Source organism: Zootermopsis nevadensis, unplaced genomic scaffold (genome assembly GCF_977971745.1).
Source record: "Zootermopsis nevadensis isolate Lab colony 2312 unplaced genomic scaffold, Znev_1.0 Znev_ptg000018l, whole genome shotgun sequence".
Classification (NCBI taxonomy): Eukaryota; Metazoa; Arthropoda; class Insecta; order Blattodea; family Termopsidae; genus Zootermopsis; species Zootermopsis nevadensis.
The window spans coordinates 2,910,835-2,926,021 of record NW_028259150.1 but is presented as its reverse complement, the minus strand read 5'-3'; the positions used below and the strand labels follow the sequence as shown (position 1 = coordinate 2,926,021).

General features: G+C 39.3%; 1 protein-coding gene and 1 long non-coding RNA gene across 4 annotated transcripts in view; one reads left to right on the top strand and one right to left on the bottom strand.

The window, feature by feature from the left end:
• The window catches only part of LOC110827861 (uncharacterized), a 74,319-nt gene that overhangs the window by 27,134 nt on the left and 31,998 nt on the right, over nucleotides 1-15,187 (top strand). The window contains exon 3 of one of the 3 annotated variants that reach the window (XR_002542491.2): nucleotides 200-361. The exons of the other annotated variants lie outside the window; for them this stretch is intronic. This is a non-coding gene — a long non-coding RNA (uncharacterized LOC110827861). Of the gene's footprint in view, nucleotides 1-199; nucleotides 362-15,187 lie in introns of those variants that run through there. 3 annotated transcript variants of the gene reach the window in all.
• Nep3 (M13 family metallopeptidase neprilysin 3) overlaps nucleotides 1-15,187 on the bottom strand; it is a 122,101-nt gene that overhangs the window by 86,703 nt on the left and 20,211 nt on the right. The window lies entirely within an intron of this gene.

Below are 15,187 nucleotides of genomic sequence, written 5' to 3'. Positions count from 1 at the left end.
TCAGAAGTACGTATTTCAATTTTTATCAAGCTTTGAGAAAAGCGAGCAAAAGTACACGCCTGGCAATCAACTGAAATGGTCGTAACCTATAAAACTGTTTACTTAAGCTGAATAATGTCGAGTTTCATGTCTCACTTAACACAAATTTCGTCTCTTCCTCTGTTCAATGGCTTGATGACGTATACGTGATGATGAGCAGCAGAGAAGAACATCTCTCGGAGTTGGAGTGGGAAAAGTATATACGAATCGGGGGAAAACGACATCCGAAAGTTGCAGTGTTACTGAGGAACCGAAATTCCATGGGATCATCATTAACCTTTTAAAACCGAAGCTCGCCGACACAACTTTTCAAACGAAGTTGAAATCGTGGGTTTACGTGTTTGTTTGCTTATAGCCAGAGAACGGATTTACCGATTTGCACCAAATTTCGCATGCTTGTTTCTTGAGACCAGGAAGAGATCGTACCCCGAATAAAAGCCAGGAGAAGTGTCCTATGTTCGATTCCCCATAAGGACATTTCTCGTAGTTCGGAAACTATAAGTATCATAGAAGAATTGAGCCTAGACCAAAGTAGTTATTTTTTAAAGGAAGTTCAAAATATAAGTCCAGAATCCTGAAAAATTATCTGGGGTTCAATTCCCAGTGAAGATGAATTCTGTAACTCGGATAATAAGCACGACAGAAACGACGACAAAGCCAAGTTTGTTTACTTCGAAGAGGAGATTATAGAAACAAATGCACACTATAGAAAACTGTCCATGGTTCGAGTCCTGACGGGGAAATTTATACAGCTCCAAAATCATGCACAAAACAAGAAGGGCACCAAGGATAATTTCGTTCATTTTATGAGACAAACGGAATACACATGACACGATGCCGGGAAGACAATGCCGAGAGTCGCGACGCCGACTCAGAACACGCCAAGCAAAGAAACGATTCTGGAAGCGATAAGGCACGATTTAGACAAAAGGACGAACAACGTCGAAACACCAATCGTCCATCGCCGACATTAAGACACCACACTTCGCGCATACTAAGCTAGAGATGCAATCCGACACGGTGCTAAAATCGACGCCTAGTGTGCGACGAAACAAAATCCAGAATGTTTCAAAGAATAGTTTCTGGATGCCATAAGACACGGTGGTAGCAGATGTAAAGCGTCGTGATGATGCAAAAGGCGTCAAACATGAACCAAGGGATATTTAACAAAAAGCTGAAAACCAAATGCCAAGCGTCGCAACGTCGACTATAAAATACAAGTAAAGCCAGCATCAGCCTCGGGACGCTATGTGTAATATTGCGACAAAACCGCGCGGGGTGTCGGTACGCTAATTGTCGAAACGTCGCCAAAAGACGCAATATTTAAAGATGATAATCATGGAGATGCCGCAGGACAAGACGTTGGAAAGTCGATTTGGAGCGTCGCTCAGACGAAATGAAAATAAAGCCAATAGAAGCGTTCGGACATATTTCGAAGGTTTGAAGCCGAAAGTCACGACGCACTGGCACGACGTCGCCAAATAGCCACATTTTCCTCAGATGAGTCTCAGAATGCCATCAGGATGACGCTGCAATCATCACGCGCAGACAAACGTCCTAACTCCCAGTCAACTTCCTAATACAGTAAAAGATTCTGGAAAACCGACGACGAGTGTGAGGACGCATACAGCACGGATGAGCCTCCGGAACTATGCAACCCAAGAAAACCGATGTCAAACGTTGCGGCAAAAATGTCACGACGCCGAGCGATAATATGTGAATAAACTTTAAGGCCCATAATGAAACTTGACATAGTTAACCTAACCTAATATAACCTAATCCTGCCCTATCATAATCTAAGATAACAAACTAACGTGTTGTGACCTGCCCTGACCTCTCCAAACCTGCCCAGACCTATTGAAACCTGTCCGAACTTATTCTGTGGTGTACCATGGTGAAGTATGCTATCCCATCATAACCTTACTAATTGTACAAGAGCAATGTACCAAGCAAGGATGAGATAGAACTGAGGTCGAGTTAAGTAGATAAAAAGCAGTCTCTGAACTGACCTCTTTTTCCGAGGATTTTCGCCTTGTAATTATTTTCTAACTAAATTCAGTATCGGGCTGGAGTATGCATGAATTTATTCAGAAGGAATGGATAAAATGCTGACGGACATTTTTAAACGAATTGCTGTAGATAATGCTGCAACCAGAAATGGTATTGGGATTATACATTCTATTTTTCTTTATCATATTCAACGATAGGTCTATCTGTCGTATGATTGGACACATAATAAGCTTTCGGGCAAGAAAGATTAATATGAAAAATGTTTCTCGAATTTTTCGGCACTATCGCTGGGGAAATTCTGCTTTTATTTAATAATTCACTCCGTACCACAAAGGAAACACAACACATCATAATTACGAAGATCAGTTTGTTAACGCTGTTTGAGGTAATAATCGCAATTTACCCTTAGAATTATATAAACATGTGCAGATTTATACATTGTGGAAGGGGTGGGACAGACATGTTGCGCTAGGTTTTCAAGGCTTAAAAAAATCATGAGAGATGAAAAGTAAGTGGACGGACTTATTTTGAATTTCATTACCTTTTTAAATAAAGGTGAGGACTACAAAGAAAAATAATTACAAAATGTTTTACAGCCTAATTCATGGAATCCAGTTTCCAAGAAATGTAATCAGTTTTTTGGCTGAGAGTTCCAGTGATTTTGACTGAAACAATACACTTCATTTAAAAGACCCTAGAGGCACTTTCTTTCATCAGAAAACTTTTCTGTTAAGAGAAACCCTCCTCCCCTAACTTAGTACAGAATCGAAATTCAGGTTACCTGTAGCTATTTCTCATTTTCCTCTTTTGTATTTTCAATCAACCAATATTGCAACACTAGCGTTGTATTTTCCCTATAAACTGTTTAATCACCTGCGTTGTCACGTGCATTGATTAGCCGCTTCTCATGCACGAGCACAAATGGGGAGTGGGCATGGTCGCTGAACGGTTCAGTTAATGAAAGGTTGCAGTCGGAATATCGACAGGATGAACCTGGCTCTGAACATGGCTCACTGGTGGAATTCTGTTTCGACGATAATACGCCAGATACTTCATGGGTAGGTGATTATGCATATCTTGCGGCCGGACGCCTGTTATAAGAATTCCTATTTTTATTCAGGAGGTTCAGAGTTCGACTTTAACCCTGAAAATCGGTTATCCTGAAATAGGATTTTTATGGTTTTACTCAAGTCCGAGGGGTAAATTCTTGAAACAAGCAACAATCATTTTATTTATTCACACAAGCTTTAATATTCAACATTACATAACCCATTAGTTAAAAACGATGTTAAATAACCGGAAAGTCAAACCAGGAAGACTATTCTGATTGTAATTCTACTCATCTCCTGAGCCCCTAGCCAAATACTGGGATGGTGTTTTAAAATAGGCTACTGAAACCTTCTACAACATTTTCTTAAATTTATTTAAATTCATGCTCCCATTAGAAACCACATGACACACGTAGCAGAGCAGGTAATGAATAGCTATGATAGGCCTATTGACTAACTACAGCATGTCCTGTGGTAGTCAGGCAGTCCATCAGTTACTGCCAGAGCCCAACGATATGAGTGTTTTCTACAGTAGACAAGTGAAAATTTTTCCCTGGATAAAAAAATGTCTCTGATTAGAATAACCGATTTTTTGAAGGAAGTCGAACCGTTTATCTCTTGATCGCCGCATGCCTACTATGCCCCTGGATGGATCTGTGAAGTTAGGAAGCTTCAACGTCCAACAGGCCCAATTATTTCTTTATTTACGTGTTAATGTAACAGGATCCAAACACGTGTCCTGCATTTTCTAGCTTACAGTTCACAACATCGAAATCGATTCGAGTTAAATTAGCTCTTACGAGTTCTTTTAAAATATTCTTGAGACTTAGTAGTGAAACGATTTGATCTATGAAAATTAAATACAATATAAAGGCTTTACGCCGCATTATTAATGTATTTCTACGCGCTCTTGATTTTATGGCAACTGTCATGCCCATATATCAAGGCGTTAGCAAAAGACAGAATCTAATATTTATAGGCTACCTTGTATCTTTTAAGATACATTTAGGTACTATCCTCCAGAGACAAATAATTGCAAGTAAACTAAACCTTGCTAATATTGGTAACCACGCTGTTAATTGTGTACAGAGGCGCGCACACGTGAGAGGTCTTGGTAATAATCTCACTTGTGCTACAGAGTTTGTCCGTGGCATTTCTGTTTTTACTTTTAGTGGCAAGCAGACTTTCTTTGATCAGAGAAAATGACTGATTAGTTAAGATATTCAAAAACGGTGTTCAATTTGTTTCTAAACGATTTTAAACACCTTAATCCCAAAATGAAATGCCTGATACATCACCGGAAAGAACTTTTGTAATGGACGTATCCCCCATCCATATGGAGTATTACTGAGTAAGTGAGTCATTATCACAGCATCCCGGCTACAAATAACACAGATCTCCCTTAACATCCATTCATGTCCAGAGCGTATTCTGGTTTCCAGCAATCTAAGACTGCGAGCGCCACAGTGATCGGCGTTATCACACCGTGCCTTGGGGTGGGGGTTTTCATTATTAAATCACTACAAATGGCGGCCTCTGGGTTGTTGCGTCGTGCAATATTTGGTTGAGATGTTCTGGGTTGTGACGCCATGTAAACTCGTAAGAAGATACAATCCTAAAGAACAGCATAGTCATCTTCACCCTCAGAACACAGAATGTCAATAATCTTTTGGTTGTAGCCCAACGGTACGGTGGAACATACTCTTCTCCTCGAGGCCTGAAGATGGAGTCGGTATGTTCCTCCGAAACAATGGTATACAGCGATACCATTATACGGCGCAAAAACACCGAACAGCACCACGTAAATTTTGCCTGAATTAATTCATCCGTGTTTCCGAAAATGCTGATGATTACCGGGTAAAGAATTTATCACAGTAGAGTTGCATATTAAGTTATTCAATTACTGTCGCATTACGTCTGTTTACGTGGTTGCTCGTTACATTAAGCAGATGCTACCAGGGGCTCTCGGGTGGCAACGAACTCGAATTGCAGAATCATTGCCTTTCTTGAGGTATTGGTATTTTCATTATCTATAGCAGGAAGGAACTGATTCTGATATCACAGTTACATAAATAAATAACCATCAGTGTGTTACACAGATGTTTTTAAACAGTAAATAGTTATTCGGCTAACCAACAATTTATACAAATGTACTTATGCCTAAAAATCAACGGTCGCACGCTTGACTGAGTAAAACGTTAATTCTGACTGTGCCGACTCTGGTAGTAAGAAATGCAAACGAGTAGTGGTGGCCCCTGTGGTGATGCCCGGCGGAGTCTGTTTTCGGCGGGAGCCTGGAGTGAAGTAGTCATGTTTTTTGTTGGTGCGTTTCGCAGGAATCTGGCTTCAGTCGCACATTTAATATACTTAAAAATAAATTCTATACTTTTCGCACTTCCATGCGATTTGCAAAAATAAACCTGCAATAAATGGAATTACTGTTCAACACAGGTCAACACTAACGGATCATACGCTAGGATAGTTACATTATAATAGGCCACAACTGCCTTTTTCTAGATGTTAACAATTCGTAATTGTCATAAAGCGTAATCCTACTATTCAATGGTTCAGTTTACAAAGAGTTATTAAACATGGCGAGTGACACATTGACACATCGCCATGAGCAGTTCCAGAAAGCAAGCCGCCAAATCCTCGCTTACTCGTATCAGGGGTCGTGTTTGACTGTTTCGAAAAGGGGAAAAAAACGTATATGCAAATAGGCGACTGATTCCATTTGTACGTGGGTGTTGAGAGCGGAGCTGGTTACTGTGGCAACTACAGGGTAAAAGAGAAAGAAAACTAGTGTGTGTGGTTTTCAGCCGGGAGAAATGTCAGAGTTCATCGGATGCTGGAGCCAAGCAAGCAGGCTGGGAGACAAAGTAGTGCCCCAATCGATACAGCTTCATGCCGCGGACACCCAGCCCCGGTTGGCGGGATCTTCTCGACCCCCCCCCCCCCCCCCACTGCCTACTGACGACAACGCCAAACAAAAGAACATAATTTGAAACCCGCCCACATTATCTACGGATTCTAAATAATATTAGACCAAACTGCCATCTACGAAGACCACAGAGACCTACGATTTATAAGATGGAAGTGTTCTGTGGAGCAGGGATGTTGTCAGCTATCAGAAAGATTCGAGAGATTTTTTATTGCATGGTTTCATAGAAATCCACGTTTGAAATTTGAGTCTCGTTGTTCTGGGTGTGGTTTTTTAATTGCATTATTGAGGCTGTTAAACAGTTTTTCCTTAACGTAACGCCGAAGGCAGAAGTCGCAGGGGTTTGGTGTCCGGGCTGTTGGGTGGTCAACGATATCTTGCTAGCCATGGATGTGAACAGAAGTGGCCACCCAATATCCCAAAAATAAACCCAAGCGACTTGTTCCTTTGATGTTATCGTAAGGAAGAACTTAGGAAAAACGAAGAAGGCTTATTCCGAACAATAGTGTGAAAGTTCTGACTTGAAGTACAATAAAACTAATCATCTTCAGCTCTCTGTATCCCGATATACGATGGAAGTTTCTTTTTCTACGAACCGACTCAGTTTGGATTGCTAAATATGTTCACGGAGTCTGAGAATTTATTTATGAAGCACTCATTTACAATACCAGAGATTTACCTCATTAAAATCTCTAGTAACTGTCTGAAAGTATTTTCCTATGTAGTGACAATATTCAAATTGACAAGACGTAAACAAACTCTTACATTTGACGGCGATGTTTGAAACCTAACAATTGCATTGGAAGACTGGAATCCTGATTTCAAATAGCAGTAACAAAAGTCCTGGATTTATTTTATTACTTTGGTATTTGTAGGCATGCAATTCTAAGGTGAGCGCTGTTGGACTGTGGTTTTTAAAAAGTTACTTTTTCATAAATGTCTAATATTGATATTGGATTCCAGTTCTTCAATCTCAGTGGAAACATAGTGGGGAAACGATCCAGCGGAATATTTATATCACGAAGATAAATAAAAATAAAATTACACTTTCATTTGCAACCACCAACAATAATTTTAATTTCAGTTTCACTCAGGACATAATTGAAATAGATATAGGATTCCTTCCAACCATATTTCCCTTTCTGTGCTCCTATGCATACTGACCTTTTAATTATTATTTATAGAAGGTATGGTAGTTTTACACCACTCTACTCCCACTATAAGACTTCAAAGCTTTAACTAATTATATGAAAGTCCAGAGAATAAACTCTTCATAACATTGGGGCTGTAAGAGTAGCTTTATGAGCGATGTGTACACGTTCTAAAACTACACATTCAATGAACAACAGGAACACGTGTCATGACGTAGAGCAGGCGGTCAGACTGACGCCAGCTTTTCACCGCCGAGACCAGGGTTCAGTTCCATGGGATTTGCACGAAATTAAAATTGATAATAAAAAACGCGGGGCACAAATGTGAGAATTTAAAGAAAAATCTAAAGATTGGGTCGTGAAACAACGTAGGTATGTCAAGTTTCGAGAGAGCTAACAACATAATTAACAGATTTTAATAAAAAATGCTTGAAACTTTTATGAGTCCGATATCTCAGTGACTATAGTGATAGGCTACAGGCCGGACGACGACGTTGGGGGGGGGGGGAGCCACTTGAGCAATGTGTACCCTGGTTCTTTCCTCAGGGCTAAAGCAGCCGGGGCGTAAGGCAAACCGATAACCTCCTTGTAGTGCCGAGGTAAAAATGCATGGAGTTTTACATGCGCTCCTCTACAAGTCTGCACGGCGTGTAGTTTACAAAGTTAATCCAAAGCGACTAATTCACCTTTATCTTTAATCGAAACATTTTATTAATGAATTTAGATAATGCGGATGACGTATACATAAATAAATAAGTCACGTCAGATAAATGAATAATGGATGAATAAAACATCTGCGGGCAGAAAACTGTTGAAGATCGCCTGGAGGTGGCGCAAGGAGCCGAAACATTCCGTGATTTTCAATAGTTTTACATTACATGTTGGACTAAAAATGTGTAATAGTTTTAAAAGTTTATTTTAATTAGCATTGCGACAGTGACAATATTTAAGATCTTGTCATGTCATGGTTTCCTCAGAGACTGCTGACTTCATTTAATTTTGCAAGTCATAAATCCATCAATGTTCCAAACCAATCCATCAATGCCACGGTATTAGCGAATCGAAACTCACTTTACCTACTACAAGGCTCTTAGCTGGAATCAGAACAACGAAAAGTAAATGAACCTTTACAGACAGACGGGGCATGTGAACAAACTGATCATATTTCGTGTGCAGAATCTAAAACAACAGAATCTGTCAGAATTCCTTCAATTACTTTTGTATGTCGCTTCTACAAATTGCATAAAATAGACTCATAATTATGTCATTTTTGCCAGTGTACAAGTTGCATCTCCTAAGACGCTGAATGGATTTTCATCAGACTAATGTGATATTCGGAGTCCGCAAATAAAATTGTGGAGCGAACTTAAGTTTATTAGAACTATTTAAAATTTTATAATTTTTTTAAATAATACAAATAATATATATATATATATATATATATATATATACAACGTTTATCTAAAATATTTTAATGCGGTAAATACCAAATACCAAATAAATGTTATGTAGAGCGAATTTGCTAACAATAATTATTAGCCTGTATGTAAATTGAATAAAGTTCTGTTACTAGTTTCGTCCAGAATTCAAAATTATGGGAGCACATTCGTTATTCCGTAGCTTGAAGCTCGGTTTGACAATAACAATGTAAGCGTTGTCTGTGTTATAAAATTGATAGCATCTGAAATAACAGATCCGAAGACCGGCTGACTGAGGTTTTTCTTGGCTGTCCTGAGTTCCTCCACGTAGATTCGAGGATAGTACCCGAAATTGAGTCAAGACCGCTTCTTTCCGTACGGCTCCCAATTAATTAATTAATTATTAATTAAATGTCCTATCATCCTCAGTTTCTGACAACGTCATTAAAAGAACCACAAACAAATAAACTTAGCGAGGAAAGAGCCAAACGAATAAACCAGTGTAATAATTTTTTAAAAGTGTTTTCACTTGAAATACACATACACACTCCCATCTGTGGGCAAAGAATGGTCTCTTAGAAGCGTACTACGTACTGATGCCATCAGCCCTACTTGTGAAAGGCTTTTGGAGAAACCTGACTTGCTGGGGATTTTCGGATTGAAACATCGGAAGGACATATATTCAGCAAATCCTATAACCGCTGTGAAAGCTTCGCATTGCAAGAATAAAACGTTCACATAACAAACGTGCCTCACCGCCTACCAGAAACAAATACATGCATAAAAAACTGTAAAGCTTGAAAGTTTCAAAACGTGGTTACATGTGTGCGTAACGTAAACGTAATACGGATACACAATGCGTGTGTATCTCGCACTTTCAGGTTCCCCAGCCTTGCATCAGAGTCTGTAAAATTTTAATCGTGTCGACAAAATATGCATTTAGTTTTTACTGTCCAACTTCTCTTTAAGGCCTAATTTATCTTCTTCACGAAAATCCCTTAATATATAAGTCAGTTTAATCCCATTAAATAAAGAGAAGTATTATGGGGTGACCATGTAGCACGCTCTGGGAGATAAGAAATGCATACAAAATGTTGGTACAAATTATGGGACGTAAAATTTTTATGAGGAAAAGCGTCGCAAACGATCAAATTTACTGAGAATTCATTGCCTCCTGGCAGAACTCGGTAAATAAGAGTTTGTAAGACACAGACCTGGAAGTAAAGCTCTAATACAACGTTGAATAGTAGTAGTAGTAGTAGCAGCACCAGCAGTAGTAGTAGTAGTAGTAGTAGTTGTTGTTGTTTTAGTGATAGTAGTAAAAACAAGGGTTTCGTCAGTGTCCTCCAAAATTGCATGGTCGGAACAACAATAGAACCACACTGCCTTCTTGTACTTTAAAATTCTGTCTCTATTACGGACATGTCCGCGTGTGTTCATAGCCATTTCCAGGCATACGTAATGTATCAGCGATTTCAGCGTTTCGTTAGCGAACTATGGCGCAATTTCAAGACAGGGTCATGACGGCTGAGCAGGTGATAACGAATGGGGTCGTGACACAGTGAAAAGCTTTGAGAAACCCTGTTGACGTTACCAGTCCCTAGTTGTGGCTTCACTCCTGTGTGCTGACCGTGACCATTATCACATTATCCCCGCGCTGCCTACGTGAGCATATTGCGGGACACTTCCCTGCAATGAAGTTCCCCACGGTCAACAGCATTGTACTATCATGTAGCCAGTTTACAGAGGTTTTTCTTATCATCCGTTATGGTGCACAGCATTTTACAAATGCATGGAAAATTAGAAGAAATACCGTCTCCAGATTAGGATCAATGAAATTGTATGTGGGATTTGAAGTTTTCACGGTGGTGAGTCTGAAGATGGTTGTCTTCTGGATTGTTGCGCTGTGTAGACTGGTAGAAGTTTACCAACGCTTCAGAGGTCCTCGCTGCCTCTGTGATCAGCTGATGTTGGAGGCAGCAAGGACCTCTTCATCAATAAAATTCGCAAACAATGTTCCGTTCCTCATCGCAGAAAATAGTTTTTAGAAACTACGACTAGAATTACGTTTAGTTCTTTGTTATAACGCAAAAACAAAATCAAATTTTCACACGTCACTTGCCAAGAACTCGCTACAAGACTTTGAGGGTGATGATGAATCTTTATTCAGGATCAGTTACAGCAGGGTTTCTCCACAAAAGCTGAGTTCCGGATAAAGGAACGCCGTTAGCAGAAGTTGATTATTGTTTTTGTTTTTGTTTATTTAACTACGCTGTTAGTAGTTCAGACTATATAGTGTACAGTGATTAATAAATTTGGAAGACAGAAGAAAGAAGCGTTAGTGGACTGACTTAAGGTACTATGAGAGCATTTTCCTGGACAGACTGAGTAAAACAACAAAAACATCTGTCAGTATATAGCCCATCTCCGGGTTGAGACTTGAACCACAGGCATGAAGAATACGAAGTAGGAATGTTAATCACGCAATCGCGACACTGGGTGGTTACTGCAGGTTACTGCAATATCCCGTTTGTGCCTTGATTTTGTAGCGTGTGTAGCAAATGGGATCTGCTTTACAAAAACACGAATAAACAACATAAATATATCCATACATCCTTTGCACTGTGCGGGTGTTCTGCTGACAGTAAACCTAATGTAATTATTTTTATGTAAGAAACTGAAAATCATCGTCCAGTAAACTAAATAAAAATTTTAAAAATTTTCTCGCAGATAACAAGCTATATTCAAGATAAAATTAACAAAACATGTAAGTATAATGAAAACAAATCATCTGAATGCGACAGAAGAAACAACTCTCGAAACGTCGTGTGCATTAAATACACTTTTGAAAATGGACAATGTCGACTCATCTTAGTAACTGTCAACCTTAGTAATAACTCACAAATTATAATTAGTTACCACTGGATCTATTAGAGATTAAACGGCAATGGAAAACAACTAAAAGTTATAAAGCGTTCAGTTTTGTGCAATTTCCGAGAGCACATCGAGACATCTCGAAACAAGACACTCCAATCGAATCGCCTTTAAGAACACCCTGAGGCATTTCGCTCCATATTGCTGGGTGAAACTGTAGAGTCATGCCACATACCTGCTAACAAAAGAATTATTCGTGTCACTGACGAATTTCCGATATTATCTCTGCGTCGGATGTGACGTGTTGACATTGACGTCAAAGAATGCCGCCAGAAATGGCCTGGAGACAATCTGCCAAAGCACGCAAAGTTTGTAAGATAACAAAAAGGTACTGGTCTTCTCTGATAATAGTAAAGTTTCAAGCTGAACATCACACATATAGGTCAGCGATGCTCCAACCTATATACATTCCCTAAATCATTACAAAATACGCATGTTTAGTGTTCAAATGTGTGAATGCGATTCTGCATATCTTATTTGTCTTAATGATTATTTATTGAAGACACAGAATTCTATTTCTGTCAGACTGAAATGAAAAATATGAAGTTATAAATCATGTTTCTCATATCTCGTTAAACATTCAAACATTCAGAGCATGAACAAAGTAACAAATAAAAGTTTAAGGTCTTAGAATTTCTACGTTTTATGTTGTGTAGAAAGTTGGTTGCATCGAACTCTGAGCTGTTTTTGAGACGGACTATAACGTTAAATTTCAGCTTCCTCTAAAAGTATGAACACTATTGGACGCTTAATAACCAAAATGAAATTCGCCCAGCCACATTTGGACTATAGGTATCTAATACCAAATTTAGTTTAATTTCGTTCACTAGTCTGACATGTCCATTAGCCGGGCCAACAGACTAACAATGAAAGTTCTGCCCCTGACTATGACCCACAGCCAAGCCTGAACATTTAAATATGCTGTTTTCATCATTATCATCAACATGTAGAAGCATAAAAAAGACTGTAACAATCAACATCCAGCAGTTTTATTGAAATAAGCTCTATTACGCCAATTTTCCAAGTAAAATTTTCTGATGCAGGGACAACAGGGATAAACTAATAATTAGTTCCCACTTTATGTAACAAGAGACGGTACTTATCAAAAAAAAAAGATAAATATTCTTGTTTATACGTAAATGAAAAGGTTGATGTTGATCTAGCCACAGACTTCTGCGTGGGTCTGCACTGCCAACGTCAAAGCTTTTTTTTTCGCCTGAGTATCAAACAATACACAACATATCGACAAGCTATTCAAAACACGAGATGTACGTCTCATTAGCACCTGTATCTTGTGTTATCTACCAATCTTTTTTACGATGAAAAGTTTCCAAGGAACATACTAGATACCAACCAACATCATATTCATTCAATATACATTGTGCAGACCACCAATCAGAATTCTTTTCGAGATCAGTTTAGCAGTTCATGAGATTAAACATGCAAACGGATAGACAGGCTATCTGCAAAGCCACTGCAACCATTCTACGCAATTAGTACCAAGACCATTAAAAACATAAAATTGGATCGAAAAGGGCGAAGATGGTTGTCTTCTGGGTTTGTACCGCCTTGTAGTCTGGTAGAAATTTACCAGCATTGCAGAGGTCTTTGCTGCCTCCATCATCAGGACCTCTGGAACTTTTGTAAACTTCAAGCAGACTACACGGTGCTACAATCCAGAGACCCTGTAATCGTTTTGAAACCAAAAGACCCATAAACGACTGTAGAAACAAGCTCCTGCGTTATTAAGTGTACCAACAGCTGTATCACATCCAAGATGCGTAGGTTTACATGTGTACACTGCCACCACCCATGAGCGGTGTGCTACAACGCAGTGATCAATACAATCATGCACACGAGATCTAGGTCAGACGACATCGGCAAAAGCCCAGAGTTTCAGCGAGACAAACAGAAACCGAGAGTTTTAAACATACATCTGGTTTGGAGCCTATTTTCGTCTCTTAAGGCCATATTAATAATGGTTCATTTTACAGTGATTTTCGGCTGCACATACGGAGTTATTTTACGGTTCTCAGAACAAATTAAAAAAACATCCAAACCTTCGGTAAAGGACAAATGTTGTAACGGTAATGCGGGGTGTTTTATCGGAGGTATAAAACTAAACGAACTGGATCTTTGTGTGATCTGGTCTTAAAAGGGTCATGTTCTAATTTACACCGTTATATTTTCATTTTTTTTCTCTCTGTCGCCTGTTTAGACTGATTTCTTTACCTTCTATAATGTTTGCCTGATATACAGCGTTCTATTTAAAACTCGACCCTAACAACATCAGTATTTGTAAAATTTGGTGACACCAATAGAATAAGGCAAACGAAGTGTTTTCTAATTTTTGTTTCTTAGGAACAACTTACAAAACAGTTTTACAGCGCACGCTAAAATGTCGCAGACAAGCATCCGTCCTCTTTAATGAAGTTTCGTGCTGGGAATCATTTCTGGGTCAGTGGTGGCAATCTGTTCGATATTGTGTATCAGTTCTCCAAGCTTCGCTGGTTACTCGTTGCAACTCTTTCTTTGCGAAATTGCCACCAAAAATACTCAGAGTAGTAAGGTCTGGAGATCGTGTTGGCCAAATGCCACGCCCAACAATGCGCTCACAACATATCTCTTTCAGTGAAGTAACTCAGCAGCTGCTGTCTTCGCCCCAGCATATCCTTTCTTCTTCTTCTTCCTTTTTCTTTAAAGTGTCAAAATTTCGGAAAACAACAGTCCCACATTTCGCCTTCGAACACTACGCACTACATGATAATTTTCGGTTAATACAGAGGCGATCATGTATTGCAAACAACTCATGCACTGACCTGATAAATTTCGTTAAAAAAAACTGACATGTGAGCGTCCTCCACAAAAATAAAATTATCAGCCTACAAAAAATTCCGGTACAAAAACTAAAGGATGTGATACCACGAATCTTTACCTCCGTGGCGCCGCAGGACGATAAGGTTTGTGAGTATTAAATCGAGCGTTTTATGCATTAAACAACATATGATTACAAAGTAACAAAACAGTACTGGGCGTAGATCGCATTATGCATTATATCTTACGTGTAATACTAGCAGCACCCAGGGAAAGAGAGGGAATACACAAATGAGGGAGACAAAAGGATGTTAGATTTGCAAATGCACTGAAACAAGTATGAAATAAACCTCCGTGTTCATGGTGTGGTAAAACGATATTTGACCAACCGTGTGGTGCATCGCACAACAATCCGACGTGTAACAAGATTCAGATTCACAGAGCTGAGACTGGACGAGTGTTATACTTAATCGCTGTTGGTGCATAAACAGTGTCAAACTTGCATCGTGATCATGTTTCACCCAAGATTATAGGAGTGCAGAAATGTTTCCAACAACTGATAAGATAAAGAAAAACGATTTACAGTCATCAACAAATTCGGTGTTGTTTTTAATTCTATCTCCGTGGACAACTCAATTGTTTAATGACTACGGACAGCAGACTGTAACTTATGCCCGGGGTTCTATTCCCGGCTAAGGTAGAATTATTTTAGCAGTCTTTGCCAGGCCACCCACCTCCATACAATATCGGGGTCTAGAATAAATGGAGCTCGCCTCCACACATCCTCCATAAACGTGGAGCACAGACTCAGAAGCTTTTTCGCTCATCTGG